Here is a 13,094-nt window from a genome sequence, read left to right on the forward strand (position 1 = left end):
GAGGCCTGATCCAAACTGGGAGCTGAGTCAACCTCATGTCCCTCTTCCCTTTTCTTACCAACACCTACTTAGAATTCACAGTAAGAGGTAACTATCACTACCACATGTGGAGCTTACATTTTAACAGTGACACTTAAGTATTATCTCTAATGGGTAAAATTTTGGACTGAAAAAACACAATTGAGGGGAGTATTTAAGGAAATCATTCCTAACCAAGAAATTCTGTTGCATACCAAGAGTGTCTCAGTCCAGGCCTGGAAATAGTAACAAGAAAAATGTTCTAGACCCTTATCAAGATACTGGTATGAGGAAATAAGATACATTTATCTACCACACAAAAATAAAGATGGCAAAAGTCCAATCTTTCTAGCAGGGTGTGATTAGTTAGTTTTATGTGTCAACTTGGCCGGGCTATAGGACCTAGCTATTCTACCCAATACTCATCTAGGTATTGCTGTGGAGGCATTTTGTAGATGCAGTTAATATCTAAAAGCAGGTGACTTTAAGTAAAGGAGATTATTCCAGACAATACAGGTGGGCCTCATCCAATCCTTTGAAGAGCCTTAAAAGAAAAAACAGATTTCTCAGAGGAAGGAGAAGAAATTCTGCCATCAGCAGACTGAACCATCAGCCCCTGCCTCAGAGTTTTCAGCTTGGAAGCTTGCCCTACAGATTTTAGACTTTGCCAGCCTTACAAAGTGTTAAGCTCTGTCTGCCTGTCTATCCATCTATCCATTCATTCATCTATCCATTTGCCCGTTTGTCTATCTATCTGGTTCTGTTTCTCTGCAGAATCCTGATGGGTGATTAGGAAGGACTGAAGAAGTGACAGTTAAACTGAGCCCTCAATGGATATGGAGCCAACCATGTGAAAAGTCGAGGTTAACTGTGTTCTTTGCAAAGGGAAGAGCATACCAAAGACCCTGAGACAGAAAAGAAGTTGGCATAAATAAGAGAGTAGAAGGCTGAGGATGTAGCTCAGTATTAGAGCATCTGGCCTATCATGTGCAAGGCTCTTGGCTTGATCCTCAGAACGAAAGAAGGAAGGAAAGAAAGGAGGGTGGAGAAAGGAAGAAAGGAAGGAAGAAAAAAAAAGAGAAGAGATAAACAAGAAATCAGGGGCTGGGGTTGTAGCTCAGCGGTAGAGCACTTGCCTTGCACACGTGAGGCCCTGGGTTCGATCCTCAGCACCACATATAATAAATAAATAAATAAAAATAAAGAGATTGTGTCCATCTACAACAAGAAAAAAAGAAAAAAGAAAGAAAGAAAGAAAGAAAGAAAGAAATCAGGATGTCTTAGATACAGTGAGTCAAAGAGCTTTGGTCCATGATGAGGGCAGAGAGGTTTGCAGAGTTGGCTCATACATGACTTAGTAAAATGTTTGGACTTGTCTTTCAAAGTACTGTAGGGAGCTATTGAAGATTATTCATTTGGAGAAAGATAGATGCTTCATGGAGAAGAAACCTGGAAGGCACCAAAAATGGAAATAGATAGAAACTTCAAAGGTTACTGTAGTGGTTCAGGTAGAAATTTATGAGGCTTGATCCAGTGCTTTGGCAGAGAGGAGAGGAAGATGTGGGCTGACTCAAGACTCCCTGATGGAATGGAGGGAGAAAGCAGGAGCTGGAAGCATCAATTTATGCTTCCAGATTTCTAGCTTGAACAGCTGATGGTGGTGTTACTTAATGAAATTATGTAGACCAAGAGAAGCACAGGATGAAAGAATCCAAATTAAGAGTTTAGTTTTGGTACTAGAGTGCAGAAGAAGGGGTTTCAGAATTGGAAGTCATCACTTTATAGGATACTTTTAAAGGCTCATGAATGAAAGTGATTAAGGAGAGAAGACAGAGAATCCAGGACTTGAAACCTGGGTGAATCTGACATTTAGAGGTAGGTTGCAAAAGCAGCCAGAGAGATGGATAGAAGAAACTAAACAAAAATTAGAGTGTGCCAAAAGAGGCTGGGTTTCAAGAAAGAGGTAGTCAACATGTGAAGTCTGCCAAGAAGTCAACAAAATAAAGACAGAAAAATGAAGGTAGGGTTTGGAAGCATGGCCCAGCACAGTGAGTTCTGGTGTGGGCTGTGTTATTGGCTTCAGACTTTCTGGTTTGCCATTGGCAGCCTATTTATAACAGGGAGACCATTGTCATGGTTAATTCCAGGTGGTCCCTGGATTTCCTGGGTATTCAGGGGGGTCTGGTTTTGTTTGCTTGTTTGTTTTCCTGAAAGAAGGAAGGAGAGAAGTTGGTATCTGAGTGCCTAGAGATGAGGAAGCAAGAGAGGAAAGATGAGGAAAGGAAGGACAAGATGTTCATTATTCTCCATTCTGGCCTCTGAGACCACCTACAGTTTTGGTCTACAGGACATGCCCTAAATCGATGATGGATTATTTTGAAGTTTCGAGTTTCCTGAGTTCTGCGTTAAGAGACTTGTTCCCTTTCTTAATATCGTTTCTTTTTTGTTCCTTCATAACATTTAGTACAATTTGTATTTATGAATATATCTGATATAATTTATTTGACATTTATGTCCACATGTGACGATAACTTCCATGAGAAAAAGAGTCTGTTGTTGAATCCACTTGTAGCTAGTGTCCAAAGCAAGGACTGGAACCTAGATATAGTTGTTGAGTTAATAAATAATAAAAATATACATAGGAGTAGAAAATTATGGCCATAAGTTTGTAAGCATAAATTTGTGAACTAGATGTCAGTGATCTTCTATGTTTTTCTATGTATGTTAATTTGCTACTTGTTTATATTGCTCTCCTCTGGTAATAGACATGTGGTAATAGGCACTAGAAATTTAAGAAACTGTGGGAGAAACACAGGAAATTGAGAAAATTTTATGTATTAACTTTCTCAGGGATTTTTAGAGAAGACAATTGTTATTATATTTTAATTGTAAAATATCTTGGTACTAATGGAGAATTCTGTGCTGGTGTTTGAAGATTGAAAGGTTATGTTTATATTGATGTGTCTCAAAAAGTCTAGATGCAATGTTCTAGAACCATGGGAAGTCCACTACTAGTATAGTTCATATAACACTGGCTAAAACCATGGCTCTTCAAAATGGGACATTTGGAGAAGAAACTTATGAGAAAACTGAACTTCTAATGCCTCTGAATAATAGAGAGCTTGTCTTGGAAAAAATCAGAGGATCATATAATTTTAGACTGAAAAGAATCTTTAGTCCATTTTCCCTTACTATACAGTAAGGGCCTATAAGGGCATTGTAGGGTCACACAGCTGGTCCTGACAACTTGTAATAATCTCATGTGTCTGACCTCAAGTCCAGGCCCTAAATCCTGGGTGTAGGTGTGAAAATTTGTGTAAATATTGAATGTATAATTATAATCAATACTGGTTGGTACACAGGCTATAAAAGAGCCTCTGTTTATAGTCCTGGTGATTTACCTTGAATGAGAAGCCACCCCATACATATTTATTTCATAAGTCTGGAATTTTTATAGGTTTTCTCCAAAGTTAGGCATCACTAAACTACTCTGATGAAATCCCAATTTTGGTACAAATGAAAATGTCACTTTCTCCTCTTACAAACTCTTGCTGAGACACTGTAGTGAGCTCACTACATGTCAAACAGTGAGGCCATAGCCATGTGCTCCAGCAGCCAGGCATGGCAGCCAACAGCTGGAGCAGAGGACTCTGACACATGGAGCATAAATCTCTACTCTGCCAACTTTTTAATGACACTTATTTCTGCACATTTATGAGGAAACTGATAGCTTTATGCAACCACATATTACTATGTATTTTCATGGTAACAGAATTTGTTTAAGAAATTACTAATCTCCCTATACTTAGGGAATTTTGTCAGTTTTTTTTTTTCTCTTAGAGTACTTGCTTTCTACCCTAAAATCCACACCAGTGGATTTACTAGCTGAAAATCAATAAAGATGTGTATTTACTCATTATTTTCACACACACAAGGGGTTGGGGTTGTGGCTCAGTGGTAGAGCACTTGCCTAGCACATGGGAGACATTGGGTTTGATCCTCAGCACCGCATAAAAATCGATAAATAAAATAAAGGTATTGGGAGTGGGGCTGTGGCTCAGTGGTAGAGCACTCATTTCGCATGTGTGAAGCCCTGGATTCTATCTTCAGCACCACATAAATGAAATAAAAAGGTATTGTGTCTACCTACAACTAAAAAAAAAAATATTTAAAAATAAATAAATAAATAAATAAAGGTATCATGTCCAACTGTAACTAAAAAAATATTAAAAAGAAAAGACACACAAAAAGGAAAAGAATGTTGGGGAAATCTCATGAAAAATCAAAGGGAGATCAGTAGAGGAATAGAGGAAAGGGACCAATGGGAAGGAGGAGAAGAGGGAAGGAAAAATACTGGAGAATTATATTGGCCAAATTATATTGTTACATTCTGTGCATGTATGAATATGTAACAACAAATCCAACCATTTTATACAACTATAATGCGCCATTTAAAAATGTGGAAAAAACGCATGAAAATGTAATTCACTTTTCAGAACAGCTACTATTTACACTGAAATATTTTGGTCCCTATTTTAGCATTGTTTCCTTCCTTTCTATGAATCTCATATTTTAAAAATAATGAAGTTAGAATCTTTTATACTGTTCATTTACAGTTCTCTTAGCAAAATGTTATTGTAGCTAGAAATGGTGTTCAGTGTTCCTACTAAGGATTGTTTTCTTAAATCTTTTGATTCCTTTTTTTTATCTTCAGTTGATGCAACACAGAAATTTTGATTGCAACTGATGACAATATATCACAGAAACTTTATAGTATTTCTGGGGAAAAGTCTTATTACCATAAATGGTGAAATATGAAATAGTTTGTCACTGGCAATATAATGACCTATGAACTATGCAAAATGTAAGTATGGTTGCCTCCAAAACAGCACCACCAAATTCCTAGAGGTCAGCTGACTGCATCTGTCTCGACACTGTTTCTTTAGGTTAATAAATCTTACTCCCATTTTCATGATTTGATGATCTCATAATATTTTTTAAAGTTTCATGTCAAGTATTATTTAATTTGAACAATTTTTTTTTTTTTTTTTTTTTTTTTTAGGTACCAGGGATTGAACTCAGGGCACTTGACCACTGAGCCATATCCCCAGCCCTATTTTGTATTTTATTTAGAGACAGGGTCTCACTGAGTTGCTTAGGGCCTCACCATTGCTGAAGCTGGCTTTGAACTAGTGATTCTCCTGTATCAGCCTTCCAAGCCTATGGGATTACAGGCATTTGCCAGCAGACCCAGTGGCAATTCTTTTTTTAAAGAATACAGATAATGTGGTAATAATGTTCTTTCAAGAAAAAGAGACATTAGGCGTGGGGGTGCTCACCAGTAATTTTAGCTACTCTGGAGACTGAGGCAGGAAAATTGCAAGTTTGAGGCTGGCCTGCGCAACTTGGGGAGAACTTGTCTAAAAATTAAAAAATTTTAAAAAAGCCCTGGGGATGTAGCTCAGTGGTAAGCGTTTTCCTAGCATGAGTGAGGCCCTGAGTTCAATCCCTGATACTGAACAAAAATAAAACAAACAAACAAACTAGCTATTGAAAACTTTCCTTGTATTCTATTATTTTTAAAAAATACACCCTTTGTCTTTATCAAAAAACAAATATTCATTGCAAATGCCATATTAAATAAAGGAAGATTTCAAAAGATAATGACAAAAAACTGTTTCAGTCTAAAAATGGAAGGTATTTAAAAACTCAACCTAAAATATGTCTTCCTCAGCTGTGTATTATCAGCACTTAGCAAACAGTAGAGGTTTACTAAATGTTGTAAAATTAAATGTTAACTATCATACATACAGAAAAGGATAAGTAGCATTGGTCAATATTAACCTGTATATAGCCTGTAATTGTTTGCATTCTGCACAAATACAATGGTGTAAATGTTTATAAGGAGTTCGTAGAAAAATTGGGTAGAAAACATGCTCCCCCCCCCAATTAAAAATTCACAAAAAGAGTACATTGAATTTATAGAACATATGGAGCTGACTTGACAGATGGGTGGAGTAGGTGGTTCCCAGCGTGCAGAGGACCCTATAAATCCATTTTCCTGCTTCTTGTTAGAGGAGAGATAATAAGATCCGTGGGAACTAAGTTTTCTCTGTTTTTAAATAAGGCCCATACAGACATCTTTCTTAGCTTCTATTTATATTTTTATGCTTTCTGAGCTTTCTTTTCTCCTTCTCTTTCCTGGACAAGTCCACTGTGATTAACCAGCTGGGTTTTTTGTTTGTTTGTTTATACATGGACACCATATCTTAATTTTATTTATTTATTTTTATGTGGTGCTGAGGATAGGACCTAGTGCCTCACAAGTGCGAGGCAAGTGCTGTACCATTGAGCTACAACCCCAGCCATTAACCAGCTATTTTTATGAAATAATTCTAGTTGAATAAGATGGCTTAAAAAAACTGCATCATTAAGATTGAATCATAACTTTCATGCCCTATACAAGGGTTACCTTATAAAGACTCAGGTCTCCTAACTTCAAATCCAGATCAGAGGACATGGGGTATGTACATGTGAATAAATTTGAAAAGTTATGTATAAATTAAATGAAATGTCAAAGTCAAAAATTTTTATTCATAATTAAAGGGAGTCCTTGGTATATGTATGCATCTTTCCTTTAGTGAAAAATTTTCTATCCAATCCAAAACAAATTTGTTTTCTACATTTGGAATTTTTTTTGTTTCTTCTTCAAAGTGAGTCACCTTGATTTTATTCTAAGTTTAAATTACCAATTTGGTACAACTGGCAACATTTTTTTCTTACCATATGATGAATAGTTTGGTCTATTGGTCTATCTATGTATCTCCAGACTTTAAAAAAAAAAAAAATCTTGTCTATGTCCAACTAAAAATGTGGATTGACCACAGTCAACATATTGTGGCATCTAATGATTTACCTCACTTTTTATTTTTATTTTTTGGTACAGGGATTGAACTCAGGGGCACTTGACCAATGAGCCACATCCCCAGCCCTTTTTTGTATATTATTTAGAGACAGGATCTCATTGAGTTGCTTAGTGCCTCAACATTGCTGAGGCTGGCTTGGAACCCATGATCCTCCTGCCTAGCCTCCTAAGTCACTGGAATTACAGGCACGCGCCACTATGCCTGGCTACCTCACCGTTTTTTTTGTTTTGTTTTGTTTTTGCACACATGTGTACACATACATCAGATCTTTGTCTGCAACAGTATAGAAGAGAATTAAAGTGATTACCTTGAGGGATTGCTAAAGGTGAAAATGGGTTGTGAAAACAGAAAACTGTCCAATGATATACTTTGATATTGTTGGAAACAAGAATATATTAATTTTATGTTTTTCTTTTAAAACTTTTTATTAAATTTTTAATTTTATTATTCCACCAAGTCTGCACAAAATTAAGCAGAATAACATAATGAGCTACCACATCCCTTTCGCCCAGCTTCAACAGCCATCACCTCACTGTTAACACTGCCAACCTGCTTTATCTACACCCTTATCCATTCCCCAACTCCTGTGTTATTTGAAAGCAAACCCCAGAAGTCTGAAACTTCAACCATAAATATTTCAATTTGTAACTCTAAAAGAAGGAAATTCTTTATTTTAAGCATAAACACAATACCAGTTATCACACTGGAAATATTTCACAATAATTCCTTAATCTTGTCAGTATTCACATTTTTTCATCAAAAGCACAACGGCTTTAGTTTTAGTTATTTGAGTTAGGATACAAATAATGTCACATGTTGTGAAATGTATTTGTTTAAAAAAAAAATGAAGAAGAAGAAAAACAAAAGTCTTCCTATGTTTACCACAGCCTAAATTCTGCTGACTGCATCTCTTTTGAACACATCCCTTTGTTCTTGTATTTTGGGTTGGTAAATTGGTTGAATCTATTCTAGAATGTTGGTCAAATTTAAGTTATCCTTCTAAAGCAAAATGGTGATATTATAATGTCTGATCATCTCTGGTTTTTGTCCCATTAGCAACCATTGACACTCATACCTAGATCTATTACTATATCAGAAGTCACAAAATGGCAATATTCTAGTTTTATCATCTCTTTCCTTTATTATCTAGAATGTTTCTATAATGAAAAACCCTTCCTCATTTACTTCTTGATTACCAATGGTATCATTTTTTAAGAAAGGCAAGATAATGGTTGAGGATTTAGGTCAGTGGGTAGGGTGCTTGCCTATTACATATGAGACACTGGATTTCATCCTCAGCACCACAAAAAATACATAAATAAAATAAAGATATAAAAAAGAAAGCTAAGATAAATTATTTATTTCTATTTTTTAATTTATCATTTTTCAAAATAATGAGCCAATTCCAATGGTGACTAATTTTTTATTATGCCATTATCAACTTATGAATGTAAATGATTGTAGTGTTTCAGTTAATTACCATTATGTTCTTTTTTTAAATAGTAAATTCATGCCATTATCTTTCATTGGGGGAAGAGGGACCAGGGATTGAATTCAGGGCACTCGACCTCTGAGCCACATCCCCAGCCCTATTTTGTATTTTATTTAGAGACAGGGTCTCACTGAGTTGCTTAGTGCCTTGCCATTGCTGAGGCTGGCTTTGAACTCACCATCCTCCTGTCTCAGCCTCCCCACCTGCTGGGATTATACTTTATATAAAGGATATTTTTGGCAATTCCTCATTTCCCTGTCTCCCCATCCTTGGCAACCACAGGTTTGTTTTCTGCTTTTATGAGTTTGACTGTTTTTGATATCAAATGTAAGTGGAATCATGCAGTATTTATTCTTCTGTAACTAGTTCCTTCCACTTATCATAATGTCCTTGAAGTTCATTCATATTATTACATTTTGCTGAATTTCCTTTTTTAAAGATTGAAAAAATTAAAAATTACATTATATGTATATACCACATTTTCTTTAATCATTCATCTGTTCATGAACATTTAGTATATATCCACATTTTGACTATTGTGAATAGCACTACAATAAACTTAACCTCAGCCTACCAAGTTGCCCAACTTGATGGAAATTCTTTTTTTCTTTCTTTCTTTCTTTTTTTTTTTGGTGCTGGGAATTAAATTAACTCAAGATTTTTGAGATACTTATCCAGACATGGGATTGCTGAATCATAAGGTAGTTAGATTTTTATAATAAAAATTCAAAGGAATCGGTATGTTGTTTTTCTATAGAGGTTGCACCATGTTTCATTCTCTCTAAATTTGTACAAAAGTTCCAATTTCTCTACCCTCACCAATTGTATTGTCTTTTGATTTTTGGTAATAGCCATCAGAGCATGAGTGAGATGACTTTTTATTGTGATTTTGATTGTTGCAGTAGTATTCCCAATAGCCAAAATGTGGCCCGTCTCTACAGATACCTTTTACTAGCCAATGGTCCCAAATGGACAGGAGGAGCTCAGAGGTCAAATTCTGAGAACTGAAAGTTTGAGGAACAGTGAACTGAACAACTTATACCAGAGAAAGAACTTAAAACAAGAATGAGAAACATGCTTGAGGAGCTGAGAGAAGACACTGGATAGATGAAGTAAGAATAAGTGGTTTGGTAAATGAATTAGAAATATATATATTTTTAAAAGGAGTCACAGAAGCAAGATACATCAATATTATGGGAAATCACTTTTTTTGAGAGAGAGAGGAGAGAGAATTTTAATATTTATTTTTTTTAGTTCTCGGCGGACACAACATCTTTGTTGGTATGTGGTGCTGAGGATCCAACCCGGGCCGCACGCATGCCAGGCGAGCGCGCTACCGCTTGAGCCACATCCCCAGCCCATGAATTAGAAATATTAAGAACAAATTCTGCTGGGCATGGCGGCTCACACATGTAATCCCAAAGGTTTGGGAGGCTGAGGCAGGAAGATTGTGAGTTCAAAACCAGCCTCAGCAACTTAGTGAGGCCGTAAGCAACTTAGCAAGGCCCTGTCTCTAAATAAAATATAAAAAAGGGCTGGGGATGTGGCTCAGTGGTTATATACTTCTGGAATCAATCCCTAATACCAAAATAAATAAACAAACATACAAATAAGAATGAATCCTATTTCATACTGCTGCTGCTGGGCCTCATGGATTCTCGGCAAATGCTCTACCACTGAACTGTATCCCCAGCTCTCTTATTGAATAGAAAATTAGACGGATTACTTCAGCAGCGAAAGTATCTAGTAAATAAATGAGTGGAAGATTAGGTTATAGAGTTTCCCTGGGAAACATCAGGAAAGGATAAGGATATAGAATAGGAAAAGAGAGATGAAGAAATTTGGAGAATCAATTAAGCACCAAAGGCAGTTTCTTGGGGAACCTATAAGGAAAAAAAAGGGAATGGAGGGGAGCAAATTCTTCAAGCACAATAATAAGAATTTCCCAATGTCACACAGCCTGTAAATAGCCAAGCCTGGGGGCCAGCCCAGAAATCTGGCTCAAGTACATATTCTTAACTATTATTTATGCTTGAGGTATGTCTCATCAGATGCCAGTCTGCAGAAGAATTAAGTTAGGAGGCATAAAGGCGGGGGGGGGGGGGGATTATGAAATCAACAGAAAAGAGGTGGTAGTACATGAACTTTTGGAAGATAGTGTGTCACAGTAAGTCTGAGGGTCTCAACTCCATGTGGCTGAAGTCCTGTAAAAGCACAAACAGCCAGGCATGGTGATGGTGCATGCCTATAATCCCAGCAACTACTTTGGCTGAGGCAGGATGATCGAAAATTCAAGGCCAACTTCGGCAACTTAATAAAACCTGTCTCAAAATTTAAAAAAAAAAAAAAAAAAAAAAGGACTGGGGAGGTAGTTCAGTAGTAAAGTGCCCCTGGGTTTTCAATTCTCAGTAACCCTCCCCGCTACACCCCCCAAAAAAGAATAGACAAGACACTTCAATTCAATTTCTTCATCTATAAATGAGAAAGTATAAAGCCTATCTCACTGGGTGGTTTTAAAGATTAAATAACTGTGGAATTCTGGGCACAGGAGAATAACTGCCCAGATATGACAAAAATAATAAAAATTGCCAGGCGCAGTGACGCAGGCCTGTAATCCCAGTGGATTGGAGGCTGATACAGGAGGATGGTGAGTTCAAAGCCAGTCTCAGCAAAAACCAAGGTGCTAAACAACTCAGTGAGATCCTGTCTCTAAATAAAATACAAAAAATAGGGCTGGGGATGTGGCTCAGTGTTCTAGTGCCCCTGAGTTCAATCCCCAGTACTCCCCCCCCCAAAAAAAAAAATAAATAAAATAAGAATTGTATTCATTCCAACTTTAAATAAATATTTGTTGGGACTTTTCTAGGCCCCAAACAGACAAAAATTCCCACTGAGATTGAGCTTTTGGTAGGAAAGAAAGACAATAGCAAATAAACGTAAATAGATGTACAATGGGAGGCAGTGTTAAGTACTAGCAAGGAATCAGGGCGAGGTAAAGAAATGGTATAAACTGGCCAGGCACGATGGCGCACGGCTGTAATCTGAGCAATTTATCGAGGTGCTAAGCACAGACCCTGTCTCTAATAAAATACAAAACACTGCTAGGGATGTGGCTCAGTGGTCGAGTGCCCCCTGAGTTCAATCCCTGGTACCCAAAAACAAAAATTAAAAAGAAAAAAGAAATGGCATATAGGAGTGAAGAGATGCTATGTAGACAGCATGGTTGGAAAGGTCTACCGAGTCAGGAAACACCTGGATGAATGGAGTTCTTGGTGGAAGGAATAGGAAGCACAAAGGTCCTGAGGTGGGAGAACATGTACCTGGCATGTTCAAGGAATGGCCAAATGCCAGTATGGTCAAGACAGAATGAGCTGGGGAGGGGGGTGGAAGTATTTGGAAATAAAATTACCAATGTAGCCAGGAGCCAGATCATTTGGATCTTCATCTGTCATGAAAAAAAATCAGTTGCTCTTTCATCATTTGAAAATTTTTGTTGTGTACAATCACATTAAATCAGAGGTACAGTCTGAAGCCTGGTGGGTACCTTGTTATATGAGCAACTCTTTCTAGCCTCTAAGATTTATGATGTCAGAAGATACCTCTGCTTCACAGTTGTAGCAGAAGGCACCTCAAAATGGAGTTTTCTGGGCAACTTGCCTTTACCCTGCTGGCTGCAGGAAGTAGCTTTCAATCCTCAGTGGTCATTCCAAACCAGTCCTCTAATTGCCCTTGTCCGGGTCCACGGGCATTACTCAGACATGCTTGAAGTACCAGAGCCAGTCACGCTCTGAGTCACCCCCTCATTCTAGGGGAGGCGGCCAGGAAGCAGCCGGTCTTGAGGGAGGTTTTGATTTAGTGCTGCCGGATATTCTTACCCAGCCTGGCCTATCCCGTGGGTCACCCTATCTCACCCCTTTGGGCTGGGGTGTCCATGTTCTTTAGAATGGCATCCCAAACATGACCTGATTCTTCCCTCCCCCAGCGAAGGTTGTTCCTGGTCGCTAATCACAGCAGAAGATTCCTTTCATGTCCTATACCTCTCAGAGGGGTGTTATGGCTGCAGCTGCTGGTGTTGGAAATAAATGCAGCAAATGTACCCCTGTTCTTGTTTTACTTTCCAAATTTGTAATTGGTTTTGAAGGCTGTCCAGTTTTCACGTCTATCAATCTGGTTTGAATGATTTTTTTTGTTGACATCTTCATCTAGGTACTTAAATTATATTTAAAAATTCAGCCCAGAACCAAAGATGTAAGAGAAAAACAAATGAATGAATTGCTACCTCTTGGGGCTGTATTTTAAATTTAGCTTGTAGGACTATTAGAAGGAAATGAGGCAATGGCCCATAATACTGGAATCCAGTTTTCTCGGGTTTTTACTTCAAGCTAGATGCACTCTCAGGAGGTCAGTGCAGTTACAAATATCACCAACAGTAAGAGTGCCAGATGTGGGCTGGCCCTTATTCTGAACATCATAATTACAAGAAGGCAAAAACAGACATCTAGCTCTAAATATTTTTCTTCTGAGTTCAATGGGAAAGGATTAAAAAACAAAAAACATACATAACAGGAGCATCTATTGACTTTTTTGGGGGGTGGGTATCAGGGATTGAAACCAGGGGCCACATCCTAGGCCTTTTTAAGATAGACTCTCACTAAGTA

The sequence above is a fragment of the Urocitellus parryii genome, chromosome 9 (genome assembly GCF_045843805.1).
Source record: "Urocitellus parryii isolate mUroPar1 chromosome 9, mUroPar1.hap1, whole genome shotgun sequence".
In the NCBI taxonomy this organism is placed as follows: domain Eukaryota; kingdom Metazoa; phylum Chordata; class Mammalia; order Rodentia; family Sciuridae; genus Urocitellus; species Urocitellus parryii.